The sequence below is a fragment of the Cryptotermes secundus genome, unplaced genomic scaffold, assembly GCF_002891405.2.
Source record: "Cryptotermes secundus unplaced genomic scaffold, Csec_1.0 scaffold791, whole genome shotgun sequence".
In the NCBI taxonomy this organism is placed as follows: domain Eukaryota; kingdom Metazoa; phylum Arthropoda; class Insecta; order Blattodea; family Kalotermitidae; genus Cryptotermes; species Cryptotermes secundus.
In genome coordinates this window covers 547,538-561,842 of record NW_019734323.1, presented here as the reverse complement: position 1 = coordinate 561,842, position 14,305 = coordinate 547,538, and the positions used below count along the sequence as shown (strand labels likewise).

Here is a 14,305-nt window from a genome sequence, read left to right as displayed (position 1 = left end):
GTATGTCAGTAACTGGCATCTGTATCTGTGCAAAATTTTGTAGTAAAGCACTGAGCATTTGCCTAATTCTGTGAAGTCTTATGGCATGGAAGTGATGATCAGGTGTCTTTAGGAACATGATGGTAATGTCACCAATATTTTTGGCTTTAGAATTTCTTTACCACACAACCACCAAATGAACTGGCCCAAATGGTAGTGCTTTTTGCTTGAATTTTGGGTGGCTAGTTTGAATGTCAGCCGAGAAACCGACTATCCTGGTTGAGGTTAGTTGTGGTTTTCTTCAGGTAGTTGCCAGGCCAATGTCTTAAATTAGGCTAGTTGAGGTTAGTCATGGTTTTCTCCAGGTAAATTAGGCCATGAATGTTTCTTTCCACACAGTTTCCATTTCATTATTCCGTAATCCTACAATCGTCGTACACTGCATGGTCTGGGTTGCTGACACCATCATTGAATAAACTATTAAAACAGTTTATATAAAGTGTAGGGCACCAGTAAACATTTCAGGGACAGAAAAGGGAATATGTGGAAGACAGAAACCACTTAGAACAAGCAGAAAGATGAGTATTAGGTACCTATATCGAAGCACAGATGAATTTAAGAAAGATTACCAAACTAAACAGACTTGTTAAAGGATGAGAGTGGTGTTCTGATGCAGACTGCAACAGTTTCTGAATAGGTAGAAGACTTACTTCTGTTAGCTATTGAATGTACATGAAGTTATTGTGTAATGCAGACTGGAATTAAGCAAACCCTCCTACAACGTGGATTTGTCCAACATGAATTTGATTACATGCATGAAGATGTGTGGGTGGTGGAGGAGGAATGCTTGTTTAGAAGGAGAAATAATGTTTTATTTATTTGGTTTCACCCTATGAAACTTTTCTTCAGAACACACTTGCATAAATTGAGGAGTACTTACATTCTCATTGACTTCGATATACCCATGTAATTAGTTAGGCTATTAAAAATGTGTTTACATTAAACCTACAGTAAAATCTGTATAGGTAGAAACATGTCTGATGTGTTTCCTATTTAGCATGTTGTAAAACAGGGTGATACATTTTTGCTGTTGGGTGTCAACTTTGCTTTAATATATGCAATTTGGGAGGTCCGAGAAACAATGAAGGATTGGTGTTCAGTGGGACACATCAGTTTTTGACCTATGCTGATGATGCAGGAAGGAAATAAGCAAATATGTTGAAGAATAGGAAAGCCATAGTGGACACTAAGTAGTTGACATCATTAATGGCATATTGTAGCTCCAATAGAGTTCGAGATATAATTTGGTTTGCAATGTTGCGAAATCACTTATTGCTCCTAGACATATATATGTTCCTACATGAATGAATGAATGAATGATTGAATTAATGTATATGGGGTGGGAATTGTCGGCCCTTGCACTGCGACCTGCAGTGATCTATTGTGCTTCCCCTTTTGATTATCCCCTCAGCAATCCTGCTCTTCGAATGAAGAGCAGGGGACGTCGAAATAGTCACTTGATTCCATAAAGTATTGACCCAAGTGACATAATCTTAAATAAGTTAGGGCCTCACATTCACACAGGATATGTGTGCCTGTTTCATTTTCCTCGAATATTACTTAGCCCCAGTTTGAAGAGGTGTCCTTTAAGGTGACAGTGTCCTGTAAGTAGTCCCACCACCCATTGTAGCTGGTTCCTGTTTAACTTCAACAGTTCCTTCGCTCTTTTAGCAGAGGGTCCTTGTATGAGTCCCTTTGCTTGTCAGAGTCCAGTCAAGGATCCCCAGTATTTCGTGTGATTCATATTTGTCTAGTCCCTGATTGCCTTTCTGGCAACTCCCATAGAGATGCCACAGGCTGTTTCAGGTCCTGTGAACGGATGTTCAGCTCCAATCTTAGCCAATTGATCTGCTGTTTCGTTCCCAGCAATACCCTCATGCCCCAGCACCCATATCAGTTGTACCGTGTTATGTTTGGCCAGTTCCAAGAGGGTTTGGTGGCAATCCCAGACCAATTTTGAGTTGATCTGGTGTTTGTCAAGCGTTTTAAGTGCAGCCTGGCAGTCAGCTAGAATGTAAATGTTCCTATTTCTGTAGTTCCTATCTAGTTTCTCCTTAATTCATGCCTTAATTGCATATACTTCTGCCTGGAATACTGTTGTGTACTGCCCAAGGCTGAAACCAAGTTTCCGCCTCATGCCATAGCAGTACACCCTATATTCCTACATTGTTGAGGCAGTACCATCTAATTATAGTTGAATGTCTGCAACATGTTAATCTTTAGTACTGATACAAAGTGCAGATCTATATCATCCAAAATCATGTTATTGTCACTGCAGTGAGAGCTGCAGTTTTCAGATGATTGTACTTTTAAGGGGATTTAACTGTGGTGTATCACTCCCCCACCCTTTTTTTAATTTGTGCAGTCATCTAAGGTTGTCCCTGTGCTTAACTAATTAAGCACTCTGCCATGAAGGTGTATGGTGGAATGGATGTATAGAACCAGATTTGCTTGACTTCTGCACTAGTTGGAGGTGAGCGGTCAGCTTCACGCCCCAGCTTTAGTACCTGTTGGATAAGAAGCTGGGTGAGCCCTAGAACTGATCTAGACAACTTCGAGAAGAGAAAATTCTCACCCCTACTGTGACTCGAACACCAGCCCCTCAGTGGTCCAGCCCATAGCCAGTCACTATACCGGCTATGCTATTCCAGCTTCCTTGTGCAGTCATTTAGCATTATAACAAATTGAAATTCATTATTTCAGGAGTTGGATGTGCTGCTGTCCTTGAGTGAGGATTGCATGTTCATTTAGATCAGAGAGAAATCGCTGATGTTCAGTGATTATTAGTTCTTTCTGTCAGATGCATCTGAATAGTAGCTTTCACCTGAGGATGGCAGTATGACCAGCTCCTGAAATTTGTTTCTAGTTTTTTAGAACACTGGGCAATTGACAGAATCCAGAAAACAGTAATAATGAGGATTCTATTGTATTGATGAAGATAGGTTCCAGGATTTCTTCTTGTATAATTCCTGCATGCCTCACACGGTCGACCCACACCAAAAATGGGTTTGTGGTCAGTTTCCCCATTCTTGGTATTGTTGAATGTAGATGTTGTACTTTTGTCAGCCCTGTAACCCTTACTTGTGCCCATATCATTTCTGTAGCATTGTACTGGCTGTATAAACGTGCTGAACATACTGCTTGCGGATGAATGTTCCCAAACTGTGGTGTCAGGTATGTACATTTTGTGCCTCAATTTATGTCCTCTCATCAGCTCAAATAACTGCTCATATCTGTATTGTGAAATGAGCTATATTTTTATTGCCAAGACATGCTGCAGTTTTATTCTTCCTTGTCTGGGTAGGTGACGCTTTGTCCGAAACAGTGGAATAATGATTTGCATTGTCCATAACACTCACCAGTTAGGACCTCAGTTATCATAAAGAATTTCTTAAGAAACCATTCCATGAATGTTTGAAATTCCAATTTGCTTTTTAGTAGAAACTCTGTATGATGTATTATGAAACCACTTCTGTTCTACACTGGGACAATTCTACCCCATCCTGTCATTCATCGGCCAGCATGACGTCCATGAGTGATTCTGATTTTTATGTCTCATTGAAATAATAAATTCATGTGTTGTTCTGGGATTTTAATTTCATGTATTGCTGTCATTAACACAATCCTTGCAGCAGCAATGTTGTTACTCTCTATTAAAAATTTTCTGCCGTCATTGTATGTAATTTATTTGAGCCTAGTGGATATTAAAATTTGGTGCACAGATCAGCTGCTTCCTTTATACCTTACGGGTTCTCTCATTTCAGAAGCCAGAATTTTGGCTGTTGGAAATTCGCCCATCATATTCTTCCAGCACCTTGTGTCACAATGTCACAATTATGAATGTAATTTACCTGTCTTTTACTCTGAGAATTTACGTGATAGCTCTAAATTGTGTATGTTCACTTATTTCCAAGAGTGGCTTGGCTGCATTTACAGTTCTCCCCACAGTTCTAACTCCTATATTTGCAGAGGCCTAAGCAGTGCTTTATTGTGTGAGGGTGTGTGGAAAAGTGTGCCTCCAGTGTTTGATTTTCCATAATGGGTATAGATATTTAAATGAAAGAAAAACTGGTACTTTTCTTGAAATTTCTTCTCTAATGTTATGCAGTTACTGCTTAACAAAATCTGTTCTGTGGCACACACACTTTCTCCAGTTTCCAGGTACTTTTGTGAGTCTGTCAAGATAGAATTCTAAATCTTGTGGAGAGAACCACACCTTCACTGCTGTCTTAACTTCATTGTCTGACATGAAGTGATGTCCACTCATATGTTCCCTCAGTTCTTGGAAGAGACTAAAGGCAGGCGGAACTAAATTGGGGTGGAGGGTGGATGGTCTCAAGATAGTGAAAGAAGGCTGTGAATCTGTGCAGTATTTTGTGCACTTGTGTGAAGCCTCGCAATGTTGTGTTCATGGAAAGCCTAGTGCATATCAGGACAAAATGTTTGATTTGAATATGTGCCTTCAATTTTTGCAGCATTCCAGTCTAGCACTCAGAATTCGTGGTGGCACCAGCAGGCATAAATTCTGAATTCCCTTCACCCAGAAAGTAGTGAGCATGACTTTGCCATGAGAAGCTGCAGTTTGAATTTTTTTGGTGCTGTCAAATGTTTGTGATGGTATTGCATTTAGTGTGTGTTGTTTTAAGACTGAAAATCATGTTCCCAGCTTTTTTTTTTTTTCAAAGGTGATGGTGTTACACAGGAATTCATTATCTTCACCTTCATATAACAGCAACAGTTGTAAGTAGATATCCAGCCATTTGCACTTGCTCCCATGAAGTTACAGTTGTTTTTACAGTTGCAGAGAATCGTCACAGTTCTCCTTTATCATTTCATCAACGCCCGATTCTAGTGACCCCCATCAGTTGGTGTGCTGTAAGACATTCACATTCAGACTGGCATGTCCATTGTTTACGTAGCAGAGACATGTAACCCAGAGTCAGACAGTACTGATGTTCACACAGTGACAAGAGAACTTAACTCACCAATGATTGTCATTTAGTGGAATGTTTTCCAGAGTCAAAGGCTTGATCACTGCAAGTTGTTCAGTGCACTCTAACATCAACTCTTAACTTTGATCTGTATTTATAGCTGTAATTCAGAGGCCTCATGTGGAAGAACTGTGCAAGTTAAGTTAATGCTGCAAGGAAGTGTAATTGAGTTTAGTTTAGTTTACACTACTGTGTGGGTTTGTTTCTCAAAAATATAAGTAGAGACATAGCTTTTCACCATTTTCTTATACTTTCGCATCCCTGCATAGTGGCTGCCCAGCATGTGCATGTTGCATGGGATGTAACTGTAAACTTGTAAGACCCATATCTGTAGCCTGTTTGTGTAACAACTCTTTGATCCTTGCACTACCATTATAAATTGGTATTAAAACAATATTATTACACTAATAACTATAAAACTGCAACTGAAATGCACATAAGTTTATAATGTGTTCAGAGAACTCTTCCACCTACACAGCTGCAGTTCAAGTAGCTCTCATTCCTTAGCTGAAGTCATGTGACATTCTGTTGCTATGGTCCGTCCAAGCCATTAACTGTAAGGATGTTGGTCTAGGAGTAAATGCTGAAAAAATTAAAACAGTGGCAAACCTCAAACATCTAGGAATAACAATAACCAACTGATATTGCATTCATGAGAATGTTGAGAGAAGTGAAGAATACTGGATTCTGGGATATGATACTGAATAATCTGGTAGAGTTTCCCAGCAGTGTGGTGTCACGTCCCAGGAGGCAGTATTCCTCATTCATTCATTCATTATTAGAAGGGGGTGGGTTACCCCATGCACTGCGACCAGTTGTTGATCTATTGTACGTCCCCCTTTGATATTCTACCAGTCGCCATACCCTGCCGGTACTTGCACTTGCTATCAGCCCCGCTCAGCCAGTGAGTTCGGCCCCTCTACTGGCAATGGCACCCGATACTTCCCGCATCTACCGGAGGCATTGGAAACTACTTGGGTGGGAAACTTTTTACCTAATTTTGCTCAGAGGTCTCCTAGAGACATGAGGGTCTTTTACGTGCTGTAAATCTACGACATGGGACCCACAGCTTGAAGTCCCTCCTGGAGGACTTGGTCCCTGAATTTTTCCACCCTTAAAAATTCCACGACCTCTGCCGGGTTTGAACCTGCATACCTTGAGTCATGAGGTGGGAACGTTACCCCTATGGAGGTCACTCAGTATTCCTCATAGTAAGCACTGTGAGAATTTCAAATCTCTTGGCTTAAGAGCAGATTGAGTTCGAAGAATGCTTGCTATTTGGCTTTTTATCTGCTGTTTAAGATTGTGAAGATAAAATATATGTAAGAATAATTTAGTTTGACACACCTCCACACAGTACATTTTTTTTAGATTCACTAAACGTTTTTTAAACATTTTCTAAAATCTTGACCTAGTATATCAGGGATTTTTGATAAATATTTATGAATAGCTTCAAATGTCTGCCTAACTTTGGCTGTTATACTAGCCTCTTATCTCATCCAGTTTCCTGTTTGTTCTAAGGCTTCTGAATAATTTATTTCATGTCACTTTTGTTGTTTGACTATATAAAATCCATTACCAATTTTCTTCAACTTACTTCCTTTCCCAAATAAGAATATTTTACATTTGTTTATGTTACATTGTAAATTCGAATTAATTGAATATTTTACAATTTAGTCTATTGGTTTGTGTAAATCATTAATTGTAAAATATGAAATAGCCAAATCACCTGCAAATAGCAATCCTGGGATTGTTGTTTGTTCTTGTCGTCAGTGCATGTAAATTACTTTCTCTGATATCAATAATGCCTCTAGGCATATAAGATATCAATAATGCCTCTAGGTATATAAAAGTAGTAGAATGGACGAAAGCTTTGAAATTAGACAGTTTTGGTTTACCATAGCAGTGAAGTGTTGGGCATTAACACATTGCATGAATGTAAATTATGTGAGGTCAGTGTATTGTGTATTTTGATGTTGATATGTAAAGCATGGTCTCCAGTAAAGTGGCAGTCTAAATTCAATTTTATGTAGAAGTGTGACTACCAAATAAAGAAGTAAATCTGCTTGTATGGAAATTTAAATTGCATAGGCATACTACCAACATTTCTCTTGGAAGACCACCAAAAAGACAAAGATCTCAAATTGCAGTACAGATTTTTCTGCATGGGCACTCTCGTCATGTATACATTTTTTTAACAAGTATGATCTCAAACTAAGATCTAAAAGTTTGTGATGATGGTAAATTGTTACAATTAATATGTTGCTGGACATTATCCATCATCTTGTCTGTTGTCTGTTTTTTAAGAACAGACAAGATGATGGATAATGTCCAGCAACATATTAATTGTAATGATCTCAAACTGTATGTTTCTTTTACTCATCTTTGCTCAATAAAGTCAGTCACCCCGTTCTCTTCACGTCACAGAGAAATTAATGTTGTCATACATTTTTTGAATACAGTGTCATCACATATTCTTTTGTCACATTTCAGATCACAAGCTTTGCATATCAGCTGAATCAAAAGCGTTGTCAAAGTCCACAAGACACCAATGTACACAGCTCCTTTTGACATTTTTTTAAATACAAAAAGTATTTTCTGAAGTCTTTTTATGTTTTACAGAGCCTGGAACTGTGATAAATACCTTATGGCTGATTAACCAGTCTCTTTGTCTACCAGCCATTGTCCTTACTAAAAACAAGTAAAAGTCAAATTCCTGTATGACTGTCTCGTTTCTCCCAATTTCCTTTTCCTTTATTAATGACAGTTTTTCAGTCTGAGGGATATTCTTTCCAGTTTTGTTAAACATGTTGCATTATTCATTGTAGAAAACAATTTCCATAGCTTGTCTGCTATCCTTTCAACGCCTTGGATTTGTCGTGTTTCATTCCTGGTATGAAAGCTTTTTAACCTTTTGCTTTGTAAAAGTTCAAATTTTTTATGTGTCTAGCAACTGAGTTTCACGTATGCCTGGTAGCAGACCCCCACTATTTATGGAGAATGGTTGATAAAAACGTTTTACCCACTCATAACGTTTCATATGAATTATGAGATCTCTGTTTCTCAGAATAAGTATAATAGCTCCCATGTACTTATCTTTCGGTGTAACGAGTTTCTTAATCTTTTTCCATTTCCTTCTCTTGCCATGTACTCTTTTATTCTTAACATTTCTTTCATATACCTTTTGCATACACTGTGGTTTATTTTAATTTAGACTTTTTTGTTTTATATCACTTAAAGACTCCTTCATTTTCCTGGTTTTGTTCATACATTCTTTATAAAAAAAATGCTCCTCCTGCCATACTTTTACCCACAACACCTCATTTTTTCTGTAGCCCTCTTAACCATCCGATGCCATATACGTTGTGCGTTCAAGTTCTAAGGTCTCCGATTTTTTTTCTCACACAATAATCATTCAAAAAATTTGAAACTTCTGTCACTTTTCAACGTAATCTCCCTGCAGCCGTATACATTTTTCACAACGTCGACGCCATGATTCCATGGCCGCTATGAACGCTTCTGTAAGAGTCTGTTTTGACCACTGGAAAATCGCTGATGCAATAGCGACACGACTGGTGAATGTGCGACCACGCAGAGTGTCTTTCATCCTTAGGAAAAGCCAAAAATCGCTAGGAGCCAGGTCAGGTGAGTAGGGAGCATGAGAAACGACTTCAAGGTTGTTTTCATGAAGAAACTGCTGCGTGGCGTACATCCGATGCGCTGGTGCATTATCCTCTTGAAAGAGCACACGTGCAACCTTTTCCGTCCATTTTTCTCGCAGTGCTGGAAGGAGCTTGTTCTTCAAAACATCTTGGTAGGATGCACCTATCACCGTAGTGCCCTTTGGAACGCAGTGAGTAAGGATTATGCCATTGCTGTCCCAAAACATGGCCACCATCATTTTTTCAGCACTGGCACTTACCCGAAATTCTTTTGGTGTCGGTGAGTCTGTGCGCCTCCATGGAGTTGACTGGCGCTTTGTTTCAGGATTGAAAAACGGCATCCATGTTTCATCCATTGTCACAATTGATGAAAACAAAGTCCCATTCATGCCTTCATCACGTGTCAACATCGCCTGGCAAATTGCCATGCGCGCAGCCTTGTGGTCGTCCGCCAGCATTCGTGGCACCGACCTGGAGGACACTTTCCGCATTCACAGGTCTTCATTCAGGATTGTGTGCACAGATCCCACGGAAATGCAAACTTTGGAGGTGATGTTTTCCACACTCAATCGGCGATCCTCCAAAACAACTTTCTCAACTCGCTCGACCATGTTGTCAGACCAGCTGGTGCAAGGCCGAGATTGTTTTGGTTCGTTGTCACTGTAACGCCGTGGTGCAGGGGGCGTGGAGGTACCCTCCCTGCCACCACAGCTTACGCTGTAAGGAGTTAACAAAATACTCCTAGCTTACCCTCAGCTAGGATTCTCCTGTTTCTGGGCTTCCTTCTCTCATAAAGCTGCCACCATCTATTATATCGTACAAAGGTTGGTGAAAATACTAAGGGCCGGTAGCGCGGTAGTCGAGCGTTCTCTGTTTGTTGGCCCTGTCATCCTTGTCACCTCTTATTATTGGCGTAGAGCGGGCGTGCCGGGTTTGACCCGCCTCTACATATCGTCTGTCATCTCTATGGTGGGAACTACCCCATATTATCCTCTACGACGGGTGGATAGTATATCTCACCGCTGTCGCCAATTATGTGTTAGTGAGGGGTGTGGGTGGAGGTCGCCCGCCACTGTTACCCTTATTACGTCTTAAGGGGGCATTGATATAAGGGCTACTAAGCGCTGCCTGCGTGGCAGGTGCCTATCCCTGTCTATTCCTAGTACCTCCCCTTCTGTCATTGCATTCGGCTGCTGCTGCCTTTCGTTTGGTAGGATCCTCGGGATCGGTCGTGGAAAGGTGATTATGGAGATGTGAATCACAATCCCGGTACATCCTACTCTAACTACCCTGTCTATTTACACTCTTATTTACATTATTTACAATATTAACAAGACCGACCTACAGTCGGGTCTGCATAGCGTCTTTACTTCACGCTACGCTTCCTCATGTTCTCCCCTTCAGGGATGTAGGCCTTGAGCCCCCCCCCTCTTTCTCTGTTTCGACTAACAAGGATATGCAGTTATTCCTCGTTTAACATTAACCTTTTTCCTGTCTCCATTTCCTACTACTCATTACATACTACTACATTATCCTATCGTAAAGTTTCACCCTTAAAATAATGTACCCCTAGTTATACATATTGAAAGCCCACATACTATATTTATCACAAAAATCATTAGTCATAACTATAACTCAAATGTGCGTAGTCTACACACTACCAGTAATCTTAAGACATACACCATAACGACAGCCATATTGCCGGACTATCTTCCTAGGCAATTACTTGTTACATAATTATTCTCCCCTAAGGGCTCGTCGGGCACACTGGAGTTTGCTTTCGATATTTTCCACAACACTTTTATCAACAATAATATTTAACAACATGGCTTATATGAGTAAACGTGACTTACTTGAAATAAAAGAAGCAGGCCAACTTCCACCGCTCGTAAGGCCCATCTCGGCTAGAGCCTCCGGCTGACAACTGAATATTATGTTTGAGATCCGATCCCTCAGTCTCCTAAATTCGGCAATTTATATCATTAACTTGCTGAAACTGCGGTTGACAAAAGAGGGAGGTTAACTCCTCCTTTTGTCCTCAATTTCGGGGTGGAAGGTTTCCATTGGCTACCCCTACAGTTGTGGGTGGGCCCGTGGTATCTCATCGCTGCGTATTTAATAATATTACCATACTCCAGTGGCCCTGTTAGCAGAGCTTCTTACTTATGTGATTACGCATAAATGCTGATCATCAACATTCTTAACCTAGTTGCCTGTCCAGGTGTTGACATACTAATGTAATGGCTGTAAAACGTTTGTTGCAAGTCTTGAACATTTAAGCAATGCCTATTTTGACTTCTAGTCTCAAAATAGCGCCACAACAGTCACACGACGTTCGGCCTTCTTTGAACTGTCACACCCATGAACGCACATTTTTCACATTCATGACACCATCACCACATGTCTCACACAACTGGCGATGAATTTCAATGGGTGTCGCGCCACGCAATTGGAGAAAACGAATGATTACTCGCTGTTCTTGTAATGAAAACGTCGCCATTTTAAGTATCAAAAACACTCCTCACACTCGCCGCCACCACTAGAGTTCTATGTGCTATACAGTGCTGCCATCTCTGTCACACATTCACAAAGAGTGCACACGTATTTTAAACTAAACCGCATGTGTCTATCTGCTCCCAGTCCTGAGAAAAAAATCGGAGACCTTAGAACTTGAACGCCCCTCGTATTTACTGCCTCACTAAACATGGTTCTTTGTAGTGAAGCTTTAAATCTGTACATGCACATTAAAATTGCACCTATATTATTCAGTATGTCAGTAAAGTATTGTTTTGGTCTTCCAAGTCGTTTTTAGCTGTCTGGTATGTTTATTAATCTATTAGGTTGATTAATTTACCTTCAAATAAAAAAATGTAATCTGTAATACTGTATTTTTGCATGAGTTGTTAACAGAGGTACATTCAATCTTTGTATGTGCTCCACATTTTCCATTTGATATTGCCGCAGTATTCAGAAGTTATTTTTCCCTTCCTGTTATCTTTGCTTGACCTACTTTGAAAATAATAGGCATACTCATTTACATCTTCAGAGTGATCTCGTTGAGGTAGTTTGGTTCACACCCTGACAGGAGGGGATATAAAGTCGGCTCTGAATTTTTCCTCTCCATCATTTAACCTCCTACCATCTTTTGTGTCCTTTCTATTTCATTTCCTTGAGTAGCCCTCTTGTGTTCTGAACACCTGCCATACCATCCTCACACAAGGATTGGTCATGTCTGTGTTTATCGCAACAGTTACTCATCATATAGGGTTATTTATTTTGCAGATATTAAGGTTCCTCTCTCACCAGGGATCTGTTTTATCTCTGAGATGCTGGCCCATGGTTTGACACTATTTCCATCTTTTGTGCCCCTAATGAGACTCAGAGAAGTGGTGGTTGACTGGACCGCCTCAGTGCCCCCCTTCTGCAAATCTAGGTCCATAGCCTGAACTGTAAGGCATATACATAATTGTGATGCTCATTATGAGGTCCAGAGAACTTATACATTCTGTTGGCAGTATGATTGTCGGTCTGACTGTGCCATTCTGAAGTGTTACCCATGGGACCTGCTTTGAACCTTGTAGGGTCCAGTTCTTATTCATCATTATCATTATTATCATTACAGAGCAGATATTTATATCGGTAATTTGACAACACGTAACTTTTATAACACAATTCATTGGCACGTACCTAAGGTACAGTGTAGTTTCAAGTTGGTCAGCCCTATGGTAAGACTTTTCAAATGATATTCTAGAAGATATATGAGCAAGACTGCAAATGCAAATTGTAAGACAGTTACTGTAGCAGAGTGGGCTCCACATTTCATGACATTCACACTAAAGGTAGTGATGAGGCAGTGCATAACATTAACCCACTCTGCATACAGAGGGACCTGCATGCAGTTGCTGGGAAGGTAGAAAGTGTGATCTGACAAAGAATGGAACGATTAGGTGGAGGTTCATACTGCAAGACAAGGAAAGGAGGGTTGCAGGTGAAAGCCACCCTTCTTCTCCTATCCAGTATGTGTTGAGATGAACACCTCTCTGAGCTCCTCCCAGGGAGTTGCTGGAGCTGAATCTGTGGACGGCATATCCGAAGAGGTTATACAGTCTGATTTTCTTGAGCAGTGCGTTTTGAAGGTGTGGAGATTCATCAGAAATACCAGTGACAAACTCTCCCCACTGTGAACTGTGGTTCTTTGCTTTGAAGCTCCTCTTTGTGAAAGAATGTCTGTTCTGCTGTGCATTCTTAACCCGGTATGATGGTTGTAGTGTCACAGATTTTGGCACATGGCAGTGTTGTTTAGCAATCCTTATGTATGGTATTTGCTGTAAAAGCGGGGAACAGTGAAGCATTGTGTCCCAGACCACCTCATATTTTCTGCTCTGGAGAGAGTGAGTCCAGTGATAGGAAGTGTCTTGGACAAGAAAGCTATCCAAGAACTTAGGGCCTCAACAGCATTCCAGGATAGCAAGCCAGAGATTGGAAAACACTCATACGTTGGTTGTTAACAGCATGTGTGGAACTGATGCCACTAAACTGACTTTATCAATCTCCACCCATACATAAGACTGGCATCGCCACCAATTCCAACGGCACTTCATCCTACGTTACATGTAGCTACTCATCCCCCTCCATTCTGGGCCTGCTGTAGAAATGTATTTGCGTCAGATACCGATACACAGTGTGCACAGCCAAACATCTGATTCACGTCCATTCACGAGTTCACACCATGAACCTATTTTGAAGAAACAGATCTCCCATACCTTATCTCATTAATGCTCTCAAAGGAATCACAGTGATGCAGCATATACACCTGGTCTGGCAGGTCCCCATCTGACACATTGGAATCACAGGCTGACAGCGGGAGCCTCAATATCTCACAACCATATGGGCCGCCATTGCCAGTTACAAGGATAGATTTACCGTTACCTTTTACAATATTTATTGTAAGTTTACCAATACAGTGTTAATATAGAAACTTACATTTTATTATTTTCTTCAGCATTCTCTCAGGATCCATTTGTCTGCCTTCTGTGCTTCCAGCGCTTCACTCTGTGGCTTATAATTCCCAACTCTCGTGGTTATCTCTGTGCTAATACCCACAGACTGTCTTCCGTCAATCGTTCATCTTCCACCGGTGAACTAATACAGGATCCCGAATGAAATTAATTAGAAACAAGCCTATCGTTTAATTTAGTATGTCAAATATAGACCCTCTTGTTGGAGGCATGGCTGATGGTAATTCTGTGTAACATCTTGACACATACTCACCATTCATCCAATGAATTTGTAGGCATAACTCCTGAGAGAGTTCTGGAATCTCTTTTACTTTTTTGTTTATGACATGTCTGCTGCCGTTGCAGTCGCGGTAGCGTAGTTGGTTGGGGGGTTATGCTACAAGCCGGAAGGTCGCGGGTGCAAGTCCCGATGAGGTCACTGGATTTTTTCAATTGACGTAATCCTTCCAGCCGCACTAGGCCCTGGGGTTTACTTAACCTCTAACAGAAATGAGTACCAGGAATTAATTTAATAATTTTCCTGGGGAGTAAAGCGCGCCCGGCGCGTAAGGCTGACAACCTTACCGCCATCTTTGTGCCGATTGTCTAGATAATG

The 14,305-nt window shown here is 40.7% G+C and overlaps 1 protein-coding gene across 3 annotated transcripts in view; it reads left to right on the top strand.

Annotated features, from left to right (window-relative positions):
• The window catches only part of LOC111868663 (protein tramtrack, alpha isoform), a 158,041-nt gene that overhangs the window by 33,494 nt on the left and 110,242 nt on the right, over positions 1-14,305 (top strand). The window lies entirely within an intron of this gene.